Genomic DNA, 16,697 nt, shown 5'->3' on the forward strand with positions numbered 1-16,697 from the left:
TAGGCTCCAGCACGCCCGCGACCCTAGTGAGGAGAAGCGGCTCAGAAAATGGATGGATGGATAATAATAAGAATCCTTTCAAAGAATCCAGGGATGCTACCAACACAGAAAGGTAGAACTTTCATTCTAGTATGCCAACGCTACCTAGAGGTTATGAAAAAGGTGTAGCCTACACTTTCATTCCAATATGACAGGGGTATATATGACTGCATATATGTACAATTGTGCTCATACCCTGGCAGAATTTGTGAAATATTGTTTTTAAAAAAATAAAAAAAATTAAAAAAATACGACTGATGACTGAACAACAACCATCATTAATTTCTTTATGGTTGTTTTGTTTAATGATAATGCTTTTCTGAAATACTTGACAATTTAATTTGAATCCCATTAAAATGAAATTAAAGTGTTTTGCCTTCATGTTTTTGTCATGAACAGAACAGAGGATAAGAGCCAAAAATGCACGACTCCAAAACAAATGGACAGTTTAAAAAAGAGAGGTTTAATATACAGGCAGAGGTTGGTACACAGGCAGTCAATCCAAAAAAAGGCAACAGTAAAAAGGCAAAAAGGCGAGGTCGATAATCGGAACAGGGTCTAGTCTTACTGTGAGTCTGTGACGTGGAAACAAGGAATGCTGGAACGCGACGACAAGGTACAACAAACTGGCGACTAGAAAGAATGAGACACGAGGTTAAATGCAAGGGGTAATTAGGGTGAACCAGGCACAGGTGGTGAAGATGCTCTCAGGAGCAGGTGTGTACGAGACAGGGGGAAAACAACATCCGGAACACACACCCATGACAGTGCACCCCCCCCCCCCCCCCCACCTTAACGGCCGGCCCCAGAGCCTCTGGATGCGCAACGTGGAAGACCCGAATGAGCGAGTCATCCACGATAAACGCAGATGCCACCCAAGAACGTTCCTCAGGCCCGTAGCCCTCCCAGTCCATCAACAAACTGGCGACTAGAAAGAATGAGACACGAGATTAAATGCAAGTGGTAATTAGGGTGAACCAGGCACAGGTGGTGAAGATGCTCTCAGGAGCAGGTGTGTACGAGACAGGGGGAAAACAACATCCGGAACACACACCCATGACAGTGCACCCCTCCCCCCCCCACCTTAACGGCCGGCCCCAGACGGCCCAAGAGCCCCTGGATGCGCAACGTGGAAGACCCGAATGAGCGAGTCATCCACGATAAACGCAGACGGCACCCAAGAACGTTCCTCAGGCCCGTAGCCCTCCCAGTCCATCAGATATTGAAACCCCCGCCCCCTGCGATGAAACGACAACAGCCGCCTCACAGTGAAGACAGGGCCCCCATCCATGAACCGGGGGGGAGGACGGAGCCTGGAAGGTGGGACCAGAGGGCAATGCCGGGCGGGCTTGAGCAGGCTGACGTGAAAAGCTGGGTGGACCCGCATCGACCTTGGGAGCCTCAGCTTCACGGTGACAGGGTTAATGATCTTTGTGATGGGGAAGGGCCCAACGAACCTGGGAGCGAGCTTCCTGGACCCCACCCGGAGTGGAATATGCTTGGCGGAGAGCCAAAGTCGCTGACCCACTTTGTAGTTTGGGGCCGGTGTCCTCCTACGGTCAGCTGCGGTCTTGTAGGACCGTCCCTGGCACAGTAGCATCTGGCGGGCTCGCTCCCAGGTCCTCCTGCAGCGTCTCACCAAGGTCAATGCCGCTGGAACTGTGGACTCTGGGGCTATGGTAGGAAATAGAGATGGTTGGTAACCATGCACAACGTGAAAAGGCGATAGACCAGTGGATGCAGAGGGGAGGGAATTGTGAGAGAATTTGACCCAAACCAGTTTCTGAGACCAGGATTCTGGCTCCTGTGAAGCGAGACATCGGAGCCCAGTCTCCAGGTCCTGGTTCAGCCTACGGGTTTGTCCGTTGGTTTCAGGGTGAAACACAGATGACAGACTGACGGTAGCACCTATGAGATTGCAAAACTCCTTTCAAAATTGCGAAATGAATTGGGGACCCTTATCTGATACCACATTCTTGGGGAAACCATGGAACTTGAATACCTGGTGTATCATTAACTCGGCAGTGTCTTTAGCTGAGCGGAGTTTCGGAAGTGCAATGAAGTGTGCCATTTTAGAGAACCTGTCCACTACTGTGAGAATGGTGGTATTTCCCTTCGAGGCCGGTAATCCCGTCACAAAGTCTACGGAGATGTCTGACCAAGGACGTTGTGGTATTAGCAGGGGTCGCAACTCCCCAGAAGGACGTTTACGAGAGGACTTGTTAACAGCACATACCTGGCAAGCATTGACATAATTGGTAACATCCCTTCTAACATTGGGCCACCAAAAGCGCTGTTCGACCACAGATTAAGTCTTGGCAATGCCTGGGTGACATACAGTCCAGTTAGTGTGAGCCCAGTGGATGGCTCTTCGCCTTAAGGTCGAAACCACATAAAGCCTGTTTTCAGGGCAATTTTCAAAGCTAAGAGTGTTCTTCAGAGCCTCCTTAACCGCAGTCTCAATATCCCAAACAAAAGCAGAAATGAAACATGACTTGGGCAAAATGGTTTTAGGGTCAGACAAAGAATTATCTGCGCAGAAAATGTGCAATAAAGCATCTGTCTTACCATTTTTAGAACCAGGTCTAGTGAGGAACAGAGCCCATCTAGCCTGCCTCGCATTTAATCTCTTAGCAGACTTAAGATATTCCAGGTTCTTGTGATCTGTCCATACTAAAAACGGACTATGTGCCCCCTCTAGCCATTACCTCCACTCCACCAAAGCCACCTTAACTGCCAGCAGTTCACGGTCACCAATGTCAGAATTTCTCTCAGCTGGGGTCACTTTTTTGGAGAGATAAGCACAAGGATGTAACTTACCATCCTTGAGACGTTTCTGGGAGAGCTCTGCTCCTATACCGGCACCAGACGCATCAATCTGAACAATCTCCCATACGCCCTCCTCATGAGAAAAAGAAACCAGCGTCTTCATTCCTTTTGTGTCTATTTTTTATAATGTTGGGTAAGATAAATCCAACAGTTGGCTAAGAATGTCTTGGAGGTGAAAAGAGTATCAGATTGAGTGATGAGGCTGAAACTTGAAATTGAGGGTGTTATGAATAAATGTTATTAGTGGCTATGCCCCACAGGTAGGATGTGACCTAGAGGTGAGAGAAATTCTGGAAGGAGCTAGACGAAGTAGTTCTGAGCATCCCAGACAGAGAGAGAGTCGTGATTGGTGCAGATTGTAATGGACATGTTGGTGAAGGAAATAGGGGTGATGAAGAAGTGATGGGTAAGTATGACATCCAGGAAAGGAACTTGGAGGGGCAGAAGGTGGTAGACTTTGCAACAAGGATGCAAATGGCTGTAGTGAACACTTTTTTCCAGAAGAGGCAAGAACATAGGGTGACCTACAAGAGTGGAGGTAGAAGCACGCAGGTGGATTACATCTTGTGCAGACGATGTAATCTGAAGGAGATTACCGACTGTAGTGGTAGGGGAGAGTGTGGCTAGACAGCATAGGATGTTGGTGTGTAAAATGACTCTGGTGGCGGGGAGGAAGATTAGGAAGACAAAGGCAGAGCAGGGAACCATTTGGTGGAAGCTGAGACAGGACGAGTGTTGTGCATCTTTTTGGGAAGAGGTGAGACAGGAGGAGCTTCCAGAAGACTGGACCACTGCAGCCAAGGCAATTAGAGAGGCAGGCAGGAAAGTACTTGGTGTATCTTCTGGTGGGAAAGGAGAGAAGGAGACTTTGTGGTGGAATCACACATAGAAAAATGTTAGATCAGAAGAAGTGGGAGAGGACCAAGGAGAGTCGAAAGGAATACATTGAGATGTGACACAGGGCAAAGGTTGAGGTGGCAAAGGCCAAACAAGAGGCATATGATGACATGTATGGCATTTTGGGCACTAAAGAAGGAGAAAAGGATCTTTACAGGTTGGCCAGACAGAGGGATATAGATGGGAAGGATGTGCAGCAGGTTAGGGTGATAAAGGATAGAGATGGAAATATGTTGACTGGTGCCAGTAGTGTGCTAGCTAGATGGAAAGAATACTTCGAGGAGTTAATGAATGAGGAATATGAGAGTGAAGGGAGAGTAGAAGAGTGTGGTGGACCAGGAAGTGGCAATGATTAGTCAGGGGAAAGGTAGAAAGTCATTAAAGAGGATGAAAAATGGAAAGGCAGTTGTTCCTGATGGCATTCCTGTGGAGGTATGCAAACATCTAGGAGAGGTGGCTGTGGAGTTTTTGACCAGCTTGTTCAATAGAATTCTAGCGCGTGAGATGATGCCTGAGGAATGGAGGAAAAGTGTGCTGGTGCCCATTTTTAAGAACAAGGGTGATGTGCAGAGCTGTGAGAACTATAGAGGAACAAAGTTGATGAGCCACACAATGAAGTTATGGGAAAGAGTAGTGGAGGCTAGACTCAGGACAGAATTGTGTGTTTGTAAATCTAGAGAAAGCCTATGACAGAGTACCCAGAGAGGAACTGTGGTACTGCATGCGGAAGTATGGAGTGGCAAACAGAATAAACAGAATCTAAAATAGAATATACGTGCATGAATGAGAGGGGTGATGGGGGAACAGTCAGGCTACAGGGAGAAGAGATAGCGAGGCTGGAGCACTTTAAATACTTGGGGTAAACCGTCCAGAGCAATGGTGAGTGTGGTCAGGATGTGAAGAAACGGGTCCAAGCAGGTTGGAACGGGTGGAGGAAGGTGTCAGGTGTGTTATGTGACAGGATGAGTATCTGCTCGGATGAAGGGCAAAGTTTATAAAACAGTGGTGAGGCCAGCCATGATGTACGGATTAGAGACAGTGGCACTGAAGAGACAACAGGAAGCAGAGCTGGAGGTGGCAGAAATGAAGATGTTGAGGTTCGGTCTCGAAGTTTGGATTTACCAGGTTGGATAAAATTAGAAATGTGCTCATCAGAGGGACAGCCAATGTTCGATGTTTTGGAGACAAAGTTAGAGAGAGCAGACGTCGATTGTTTGGACACGTCCAGAGGACAAATAGTGAGTATATTGGTAGAAGGATGATGAGGATGGAGCTGCCAGCCAAGAGAGCTAGAGGAAGACCAAAGAGAAGAAGAAGAAGAATCAGAAGAAGAAGAAGAATCATCTTTTATTGTCATGAACATGCATGCATGCACACGAAATTTGTTCTCTGCATTTAACCCATCACAGTGAACCCATACACATGTTAGTGGAACACACTGGAGCAGGGGGCAGCTGAAGCGCCCGGGGAGCATTTTGGGGTATCAGTGTCTTGCTCAAGGACACCACAGCCGTGAGTCCGGGGGATGTTGGCGGATGGTCCAGTCGGGGTTTTTGAACCTAGGTCCCCCACGGTGGCAGGCGATGATCTTAACCATTGGGCCACGGCTGCCCGGTTGATGGATGTCGTGAGGGAAGACATGAGGGCAGTTGCTGTTCGAGAGGAGGATGCAGGAGATAGGCTTACATGGAAAAGGTTGACGTGCTGTGGTGACCCAGAAAAGGACAAGCCCAAAGGAAAAGAAGATTACTGAAAATATATAAAATATTTTTCCTGACTTCTGATTTCAAAACTAGTTATCCGTTAATTTGTCAAAGGTCGCAGTGTAGTACCAACTAATGCCGAGTAGGTTTTTCTTTTTTGCCCTAAGTATCTGTGGCTGGTATTGGCAGCCTTCGCAAGTACCCTCTACTTCATGGTGTGAAACTCAAGGCCCGGGAGCCAGATGCGGCCCACCTCTTCATTTTATGTGGCCCGCAAAAGAAAATCATGCTAGTCAACTTCCGTGATTTTTGCTAAAATCTGTACCCAAATTCCAAATTCTCATATTAATAAACAATAATGTAGAGATATTGCATTTTTCTGTTACCAACCCCTTCTTCTACTTTAACTTAAACAATACTTGAACAAACTATTATCCTTGTCTTCTGAATTCAAACTAGTTATCCCTCAATTTGTTGTATAATGGTAAAAATATGATTTCGTGATTCAACATTTATATGGTTTCACTGTTCTAACGGCCCTCTGAGGGAAAGCATAACTACAATGTGGCCCGAGACAAAAAGGAGTATGACACCCGTGCTCTACTTGAAATGAGTCCGGTATCGGCCCAATGCCAACACCAGGTATCGGTACTTGTCCATCCCTAGTTCAGTCATAACGGCCCTCCGAGGTAAACCTTACCTACGATGTGGCCCACCACAAAAATGATTTTCACACCCCTGATCTAGATATTCATATAAAAGAAACATAGACAAAGAAACATGCTTACCCATACAGCATAGATTTGATATTTTCACTCTCTAACCTACAAGTTGTAGAATGTGCACCTTATCTCACTCCCAGTCACATCCCCACACATTCTCAGTCACCCCACCAGTTACCCACCAATATCACACAAATCTGAAGGATTCACTTGAGTCAGAAAGATTAAATATATTACCATGTGAAAATCCCTTGGTCCCACAACATCTGAGGGTGGTCTTTTTATGTCAATAAACATTCATCCATCCATCCATCGATTTTCTACCGCTTATCCGAGGTCGGGTCGCGGGGTCAGTAGCTTTAGCAGGGACGCCCAGACTTCCCTCTCCCCAGCCACTTCATCCAGCTCTTCCGGGGGGATCCCGAGGCGTTCCCAGGCCAGCCGAAGGATGTAGTCTCTCCAGTGTGTCCTGGGTCGTCCACGGGGTCTCCTCCCGGTGGGACCTGCCCGGAACACCTGACCAGGGAGGCGTCCGGGAGGCATCCGAATCAGATGCCACCTCATCTGGCTCCGGGCAGCCATGGCCCAATGGTTAAGATCATCGCCTGCCACCGTGGGGGACCTAGGTTCAAGACCCCGACTGGACCATCCGCCAACATCCCCCGGACTCATGGCTGTGGTGTCCTTGAGCAAGACACTGATACCCCGAAATGCTCCCCGGGCGCTTCAGCTGCCCCCTGCTCCAGTGTGTTCCACTAACATGTGTATGTGTTCACTGTGATGGGTTAAATGCAGAGAACAAATTTCCTGTGCATGCATGCATGTTCATGACAATAAAAGATGGTTCTTCTTCTTCTTAATGTGGAGGAGCAGCGACTCTACTCTGAGATCCTCCCGGATGACCGAGCTTCTCACCCTATCTCTAAGGGAGAGCCCGGACACCCTGCGGAGGAAACTCATTTCGGCCGCTTGTATCCGGGATCTTGTTCTTTCGGTCACGACCCACAGTTCGTGACCATAGGTGAGGGTAGCAACGTAGATCGACTGGTAAATTGAGAGCTTCGCCTTAGCTCCTTCTTCACTACAACGGAGCGATACAAATTCTGCATCACTGCAGACGCTGCACCAATCCACCTGTCGATCTCCCGTTTCATTCGTCCCTCACTCATGAACAAGACCCCAATATTCTTGAACTCCTCCACTTGGGGCAGGATCTCATCCCTGACCTCGAGAGGGCACACCACCCTTTTCCGACTGAGGACCATGGTCTCAGACTTGGAGGTGCTGATTGTCATCCCAGCCGCTTCACACTCTGCTGCGAACTGCTCCAGTGAGAGTTGGAGATCACGGCTTGATGAAGCCAACAGAACCACATCATCTGCAAAAAGCAGAGATGCAATCCTGAGGCCACCAAACTGGACCCACTCAAGGTCTTGGCTGTGCTTTGAAATTCTGTCCATAAAACAGAACAGAATCGGTGACAAAGGGCAGCCTTGTCGGAGTCCAACCCTCACCGGGAACGAATCCTACTTACTGCCGGATATGCGGACCAAACTCTGACTCCGGTCGTACAGGGACCGAATGTCAAGGGGTTCGGTACCCCATACTCCTGAAGCACCCCCCACAGGACTCCCCAAGGGACACGGTCGAACGCCTTCTCCAAGTCCACAAAACACATGTAGACTGGTTGGGCGAACTCCAATGCACCCTCGAGGACCCTGCCGAGGGGGTAGAGATGGTCCACTGTTCCACGGCCAGGACGAAAACCACATTGCCCCTCCTGGATCTGAGATTCGACTTCCCGACGGAGCCTCCTCTCCAGCACCCCTAAATAGACCTTTTACCAGGGAGGCTGAGGAGTGTGATCCCCCTGTAGGTGGAACACACACTCCTATCCCCTTTCTTAAAAAGGGGGACTACCACCCCAGTCTGCCAATCCAGAGGCACTGTCCCCGATGTCCACGCAATGTTGCAGAGGCATGTCAACCAGGACAGCCCCACAACATCCAGAGCCTTTAGGAACTCCGGGCGAATCTCATCCACCCCCGCGGCCTTGCCACCGAGGAGCTTTTTAACCACCTCGGTGACCTCAACCCCAGAGATAGGAGAGCCCGACTCAGAAAACCCAGACTCTGCTTCCTCATGGGAAGGTGTGTCGGTGGAATTGAGGAGGTCTTCGAAGTATTCTCCCCACGACTCACAACGTCCAGAGTCGCGGTCAGTAGCGCCCCAGAAGTGCAGATGTGGACACTCTTATGCTTGAACATGGTGTTCGTTATGGACAATCCGTGATGAGCACAGAAGTCCAATAACAGAACACCGCTCGGGTTCTGATCGGTGTGGGGGCGTGCGGGGGTGCGTTCCTCTCATTCACGCCCTTCCTGGTCTCACTGTCATTGCCCAGGTGAGCATTGAAGTCCCCCAGCAGAACGATGGAGTCCCCAGCGGGAGAGCTCTCCAGCACCCCCTCCAAGGCCTCCAAAAAGGGTTGTTACTCCGAACTGCTGTTTGGTGCATAGGCACAAACAACAGTCAGGACCCATCCCCCCCACTCGAAGGCGGAGGGATGCTACCCTCTCGTCCACCGGGGTGAACCCCAACGTAGAGGCGTCGAGCCGGGGGGCCATAAGTATACCCACACCTGCTCGGCGCCTCTCACCGTGGGCAACTCCAGAGTGGAAGAGAGTCCAACCCCTCTCAAGAGGACTGGTACCAGAGCCCAAGCTGTGTGTGGAGGTGAGCCCGACTATATCTAGTTGGAACTTCTCAACCTCACACACCAGCTCGGGCTCCTTCCCTGCCAGAGAGGTGGCTTTCCACGTCCCTCAACTTCGGCTACGGCTTCTGTACCCAGGGATCGGATCGTCAAGGTCCCTGCCTTCGGCCACTGCCCAGCTCATACTGCACCCGACCCTATGGCCCCTCCCACAGGTGTTGAGCCCATAGGAAGGCCCTTTTCGGGGCCCGGCCACCAGGCGCTCGCCTTCGTGCCCCACTTCCAGGCCTGGCTCCAGAGGGGAGCCCCGTTGACCCGCATCCGGGTAAGGGAAAACCGAGTGCATCGTTTGTCGTCATCATTAGGGGTCTTTGAGCCGTGCTTTGTCTGGTCCCTCACCTAGGACGTGTTTGTCATGGGTGACCCTACCAGGGGCGTGAAGGCCCAGACAACTTAGCTCCTAGGATCATTGGGATACACAAACCCCTCCACCACGATAAGGTGACGGCTTAAGGAGGGGTAAATAAATAAACAAATAAACATAACTAGAGGATATAAGTAGAAGAAGGTTATTAAAAGTAATTGTTCTTTCCATTTTACTTTTTTTTTTATCTTTTTCTTTTTTTTTCCTGTCGGCTATTAGGTCAAGCCGAATAGATCTGTATCCCTTTTATGCCGGAACAGTTTTACTGTGTCACAGTGGAGTTTTTAAGCTGCCACTGTAGTTTCTTAGTAGTATAATTTATATTTATTGAGAATCAGAGTCGATCAGTCGAACAGAACAAAGCTTCGAGAAGGTTGTGAGAATAGAAGACAAAAGACAAAGCACCAACTGTAAACAAGATGAGAAAAGTAAATCCTTTCATATCTCGAACAATGACACATTAGATATGAGTGTTGTATGGGGCAGGAGTGCTACACCCTGTGAGGGAAGGACAGGACAAGGACAGAAGAAGACGCATGCAGGACAAGGGTCGTGAACCCGGCTGTACAACTGAAGTGTGGTGGGAGTGACTATGTAAATTATAAAGGTTTATAGGACGAAAGTGTGGGTGAGGGGATACCCAAGCAATTCGCATATGCATGAGTTATTTGTTGCAAAAAGTGAGTGGCCCCACACCTGAACAAGTCCCAGGGCTGTGAGCCTGCGGACACATGCAAGTGAATTGACACCGTTTCGCATGCACAATGACTGACAGAAGTGTCCTGTAATTGCTGTACCTGCACGGCGGTGGCTGAGGACCCCACCCAATCAATCGATAGGCGGGATCGCCCAGGAGTCTACCGGAGAGCAGCCCGGTGGATCTGACACATCCGACACCAAGGGACCCAGGGCGGTCCGCCGGCCCCACCGAGGCGCCACGACAACTGGCCAACCGGAGGAGGGCGCAGGGATCCAATGCCACCCCTCCAGCCCACCCCCAAAAGTCACGCCCCCACAGACGCAGGAACCGCAAACAAAGGGTCAAGAAGATCCCCACTCCATGCACGTGTCCTTTCACCATGCAAATCAGTATAAAGTGTGAGAAAGAAAAAAAGAGAAAATAAAAAAAATACAAGTACATAAATGAATAAGAATAAATCAAGCGAATGACAAATAGAATAATAATAAAACAACAGCAACTTGCGGCACGGTGGACGACTGGTTAGAGCGTCTGCCTCACAATTCTAAGGACAGGCTCCAGCACTCCCGCGACCCTTGTGAGGATAAGCGGCTCAGAAAATGGATGGATGGATGGACAACAGCAACTTCGACAACAAAGAATACAGGAGTCAAAAGTTAACTTTTAAACTGACAAAATAGTCTTGTTATTGTCAGATGGCACACTACCCAGGCAAATAAATCAAAAATCTAGATTTGGCATGTTGAGGAAGGGTGACCAGCTATCTACGTCCATCCATCCATCCATCCATTTTCTGAGCCGCCTCTCCTCACGACGGTCGCGGGCGTGCTGGAGCCTATCCCAGCTATCATCGGGCAGGAGGCGGGGTACACCCTGAACTGGTTGCCAGACAATCGCAGGGCACATATAAACAAACAACTATCTTGCACGTGGGGCGCACGAGCTATCTACGTATATTGGGTCATTCCACGGATGTGGTGAAATGTTACGAGCAATTATTAACGGCAAAATACATTAAAAGGCATCAAACATTAACACACAACAGTATCGTCAGTAATCAGGTATCAACATGTAGATATAAAATAATATTGTATCAAGAATTTTACACCTCCAATTATTTTGCAATAAACTATGTCAAACGCATTTTTGTGGTTTTTGACCAGCCCCGAAGTGTGACATTTTAGCAGTCATCAACGGAAATAGGCACAGTGTGAAAAATATCAGCAAAATCATGCAACCACTTCGCCAATATCTGCTAAAGGGGTGCGTCTACCACTCAACAGAAGTTAATGACATTCCACGGCGATATTTCTTTGAGGCACTTATTAGAAATAGCCATTGTGCTCGTAACTTTGTTGGTCAAAACGCGTTACGAGCAAGCGGCCACTCAATTTCATAACTGTAAACAAACAACGACCGTTTTACGACGGCTATTTGGAATTGATGCAATAATCTCCAGGAATAATCATAGAAGGATCAATCGATTGCTTCAGGAGGAGTAGGAAACAATATTGACTTACATTTTTAAGTGTCGGTCATATTTTCGTTGGAGCGACTTGGACAAAATAACAAAAACGGTCGACTATTTTGCGAGATCGATCACCCAGAACCATTTTCGGCCAGCATACGGCAGCATTTGAGCTTGATGGGAACGCGGAGGGGCCGATAGAACCTGGTAAGTGTTTTCAAGAAAATGACGTCAAAATGTTACAAGCTTCGATCTCAAACGGTCAAGTTACTAGCCATGATAAAAGTGAGTTTGTATAGAATTAAATGGTTTCTTGTTTGATTCGTTGAAGGAGAAATGATTGGTGAATTTCTCCACTGCTGACTCGCTGGTAATTTTGACGAGTCAAAGCAGTGTTGAGGATGTGGTCCTGATTACGCAATACTTTAATCCTTATTATTAAACTTGGATTCGGTTCCGTTTATAAAGGCTTCCTGTCAAACTTCAAGTTGATGGTCTAACTGCAAAGGCTATCATACCAAGTAAGGAAACTGATATTGAAAAATTCACTAGTCCTATTAAGTTCTGATATCCACTGAATTCATTCACTTATACCTGTTAGTATTCAGGTCCTTCATTTTCCATGTTGTATTTTTAGTCAGTTATACACATCTATATTTGCCTTAAGTACATTTTTTACTCAATACTTTGGGGTGCATTAACAAGTTGGACATAAATTGTTTTGTGCACCTACTCTAACCCTAGTATTTGTTTGAAAAATTCCCAAGGTTTTCATACAATAAACAGCTTTCCATGTTCATATCTAGAGTCAGTGTTACAAGCGACCACTGATGAAATAATGGTCATAAACATGGTCAACTATGTTTGTTTTTATCCCATGAACCCCTAAATGTAACTGGTATACTTCAAAGAAATTTTACTAACATATTTTCAAGAAAATGATTCAAGTTCTTAAATTTTTCTTATATATCACAAATTGTGTACCACCTCAGTGGAATGACCCATCTGTGTAATTGATTTTTCCGTTCCGCTGATAATTTTTCCAACGCAATATATTGTATGATGAGATTTAGCCAGTTATTGATGTTAATTAGACTTATTTTAATTAGACTCTGATTGGTTTGATGGGTATCGGCCGATAATTTGCATTTTATGCTGATCGGCCGATCGGCTCTCATGTCATAATTCGCCGATCCAATCAATTATGTAATTGATCGGCTCCCCAAAAGACATTTACTCCGCGTCACTGTCGCGTATGAATCCAAAAGCTAGTTTATTTGTATTTATTTTTTATTTTTAGCCTTGTCACGTGTCTTGTGGAGTAGTACTGTAACTATCTGATGGACAATGAAGTTTTTTTCATTCTTGTCAGTGAAGAAACACGTCGGTGTGGGACTATTTTGCGGTGTCTCAGACAAACAACACGTAAGTTATTTTCAGTCCGTGCACAACTGAAGTCCATCGCGGGGAACGTCATCTAAATGCTTTGACACAAATTTGATCGGGCACCTGAAGAATTCGCACAAAGAGGAGCATGCCGCATTCAAGCAACGCAGTGTGGAGAAAAAAATAAAAAATAAAAAAATGAAAAGCCAAACCGCCGCAAACTCTGGACAAAACCAGTCAATATAGCCGGAACAGTGAGAAAGTTAGAGTAAGCATGTCATTAACAGTATTTGTTAAAGTAATTTAACTGCAATAAAATAATTTGATTACAGTAAGTTAGCACCCATTATTTCTGTCATGTTATAATGTTGATTTGACCTAAACTTATGTCAGTGGCCAATCTTGAATGCCCCCTAGAGGTCATTAATGTTTTAACAACATCCAGTAGTTACAGTCAGTGGACATAGAAAGGTCTTCTTCCCATTTAGTGATTGATAAGTGCATTGATTTAGTGCATGAAATTAATTTAGAAACTTTTGAGAGATTCTTTTTTCTTTGCGGGAGAAGCTTCACTATTTGTTTGACAAACTCCAGCAGTTCGAGGGTGCTCTGGAGTGTTGGTATTCTTTTTTTTTGAAATTATTATTTTATTATTATATTTTATTTTCCATTTTACTCAAATCCAGTGTGTTTATCAGTTTATTTTTGAAAGGGGACAATGCAATTTAATAAAACACATGAAGTACACATGGTTAAAAAAGCCAGAATTAGCCAGAAGGCTAGTTTTCATCTGTAGTCCCCTGGCCATGATGTAAAAAAGCAGTAAAATACATCTACAAGACAATATAATACAGGATACATAATCAAACTATACTATTAAGAGAGAATAAAACCATAATTTTTTTGATCATAACAAAACGACAACATAACATACTTGTCTTTTAGTGTTGGCAGCTATAGGTGTTAACTAGCCACATTTTCAGTTTTTTTGTGAAGGCCTTGTATGTTGTAAGCAGTTTAACCTCCTCAGGTACTGAGTTCCACTCACCAGCGCTCCTCACTGACCAGGCTGACTTACTGAAAGTGCTCCTGCGCAGAGGAATGAGACAGTCACCTCTGACAGAGCCTCGAGTGACACGCTCAGAGCTGTTTCTTTGGCTGATGAACTCAGCCAGAGGAGCTGGGGCCAAATCATGCAGTACTTTATAAATCAAATTTAAATCTGCAAATATGTGAAGACTGTCCCAGTTTAAAAGACTGTATTTTTTAAAAATTGCACAGTGATGATAGTGCCTTGGTTTTTTATCCATCACTTTAATTACTTGTTTGTACAAAACTTCCAATGGTTTTTTTGCATTCTGACCAGCCTGGGACCAACTGGTTATGCAATAGTTAAAGTGACGAAGAATCATTGAATGCAGGTATATTTTTGCAGCTTCAGTTGACATTTCATTCCGAATTGCACGAAAATTTGTGAGGTTTAATTTGATGTTTTTACACAATTTGTCAATATGGGCTTTAAAGGAAAGCTGTGAATCTATTATTAACCCAAGATATTTGTATTGGCTGACAATTTGCATTTTTTCTCCATTAACAAGTATGTCGGGGTCAGGTGATACTCTATTTGTTTTAGTGAAATACATGCCTACAGTTTTAGAAACGTTTAGCTGTAGACAGCACTCCTGCAACCAAGTTGTGACACAGGACATTGTATTAGTGAGTTTAGCAGCAACAGTATCTTTGGAGCGACCATGAACAAAGAAAACTGTGTCGTCTGCATACATTACGCACTCTGCTTCAGGGCAAACAGTGGGCAAATCATTGATATAAAGACTTACTAAAAGGGGGCCCAATATTGGTCCCTGAGGGACTCCAGAGGTTAGCCTAAGAGACTCTGATCTGCAGTTGTTAACTGATACAGATTGTGTTCGGTCATGCAGATATGATTCAATCCAGCTCACAGCTTTGCGAGAGAAGTAAAATTTTGAGAGCTTGGTAAGAAGAACAGAGTGATTTACTGTATCGAAAGCTTTCCTGAGGTCCAAGAACACCGCCCCTACAACTCCACCCTTGTCGAGAGAAGATTTTATTTTCTCAATGAAGAGGCATGTAGCCATTTCAGTGGAATGCTTGGATCTGAAACCAAACTGCATGGCGTGGAGAGAGGGGGAGCTGCTGATTAAATAATGGACAATCTGCTCTGACACCCATTTTTCTGCAACTTTGGAAATGGCCGGAAAAATGCTTATAGGTCGGTAGTTATTCAGAGAAGTTGAGTCACCGGATTTAAAGACAGGGGTAACAATAGCAGATTTCCAGGCCTTTGGAAAGTGACCAGATGAAATTGAAAGATTAATGATTGAGGCAATAGGAGGAGCAAGAGTTGAACCTAGATCTTTGAGCATGCTCGTGTCCATTCCTAAAACATCCTTTGCCTTAGATGGTTTGAGTGAATGAATTAAATCGATAACTTTGGTCTCAGTAATATTTGTAATAGTAAAGAACTGCGTTTCAGACAATGCAGGGTATTCCTTCCTTTGTTTTACTGCAAACTTAGAAGAGATTTCTGACACAGATTAAATTAAGTAGTTGTTAAAAGCATCAGCCATCACTTGAGGTTCCGTCAGGATGTTTCCATTTAACTGAATTTGCATTAGTTTTGTTTTGTTATTTTGTGTATCACCCAATAGTTTTTTTTAATATAATTCCAGGTTATTTTTTAATTTCCCTTCGCACTATTCAGAGCAGTAATGAAAAAGTCAGCTTTAGATTTTCTTATTTCTTTCACTACCCTATTTCTCAGTGAGATAAAGTGCTGTCTATTGTATCCTGATTTGAACAACAACTTCAAGGAATGATCGCGTTCTTTCATCAGTTTCAGAATAAATGTGTTTAACCAAGGCAGGCCATTCTTTCTAGCTTTTAGTTTAATTATCCGTGTAAATTGTATAATAATTTCTTGTATTTTGTTGGCAAATTTAGAACAATCCTCATCTAAATTTTTACCAGCAAGTAATACATCCCAGTTTACTTCTTGGATGGAATCTTGGAAATTTTGTTGTTCATGTTTTGGTATCCTATTGGATTCAGTGGTGGGCAAGGGTTTGAAGCGCTTTTTATTTAATTTTCTTGTGACCATTATAAGATTGTGATCAGACAATCCTGTGAGCATATTGTATGGCTTCAAGATCCTTTCTGGCCTATTAGTAAAGGCTAGATCAATCTGAGTTCGGGTGGAGTTTGTAATTCTCGTAGGGCCATTAATAACCTGAGTCATATTGTTAAATATATTCTAGAAGTTATCATTTATTTGCTTAGCTTGCATTAGTATTATGGACGATTTTAGATGTCTCGCCTTCGAAAAGATGACTCAGCATCATCCGATGGAAGGGCGCCTGGACCAAGGACGTGATCGGATGTGGTCGGGTCGGGACAAGTGTTGGTCCAATATTTTGTGTTGTGTCTTATTGCTTAGAATACTATGTCTGGGAAAAACCCTCTTATTATCAAATATTATGTGTCGTGTCTTATTGTTTAGAATACTATGTCTGGGAAAAACCCTCTTATTATCAAATATTTTGTGTTGTGTCTTATTGCTTAGAACATTATGATTTGTAAATCCCTCCTATTTCAAATAAATGCAGGAGCGAGGGGGGGGATTGTTTAGAGCGTGTTGAGAGGCTGTGATCAGAACAATCTCCCATACGCCCTCCTCATGAGAAAAAGAAACCAGCGTCTTCATTCCTTTTGTGTCTATTTTTTATAATGTTGGGTAAGATAAATCCAACATTAAATTGGTCCTTCGAGCCGGAT

General features: G+C 45.2%; 1 protein-coding gene and 1 long non-coding RNA gene across 2 annotated transcripts in view; one reads left to right on the forward strand and one right to left on the reverse strand.

Annotated features, from left to right (window-relative positions):
- ntmt2 (N-terminal Xaa-Pro-Lys N-methyltransferase) overlaps positions 1 to 16,697 on the forward strand; it is a 101,189-nt gene that overhangs the window by 70,038 nt on the left and 14,454 nt on the right. The gene's annotated exons all lie outside the window — the stretch shown is intronic.
- On the reverse strand, positions 484 to 10,628 carry LOC133480934 (uncharacterized). The gene is made up of 2 exons (XR_009789397.1): positions 10,128 to 10,628; positions 484 to 1,947 (listed from the first exon to the last, which is right to left on the reverse strand). It is a non-coding gene; the product is annotated as an uncharacterized LOC133480934 (long non-coding RNA).

This window comes from Phyllopteryx taeniolatus, chromosome 7 (assembly GCF_024500385.1).
Source record: "Phyllopteryx taeniolatus isolate TA_2022b chromosome 7, UOR_Ptae_1.2, whole genome shotgun sequence".
In the NCBI taxonomy this organism is placed as follows: Eukaryota; Metazoa; Chordata; class Actinopteri; order Syngnathiformes; family Syngnathidae; genus Phyllopteryx; species Phyllopteryx taeniolatus.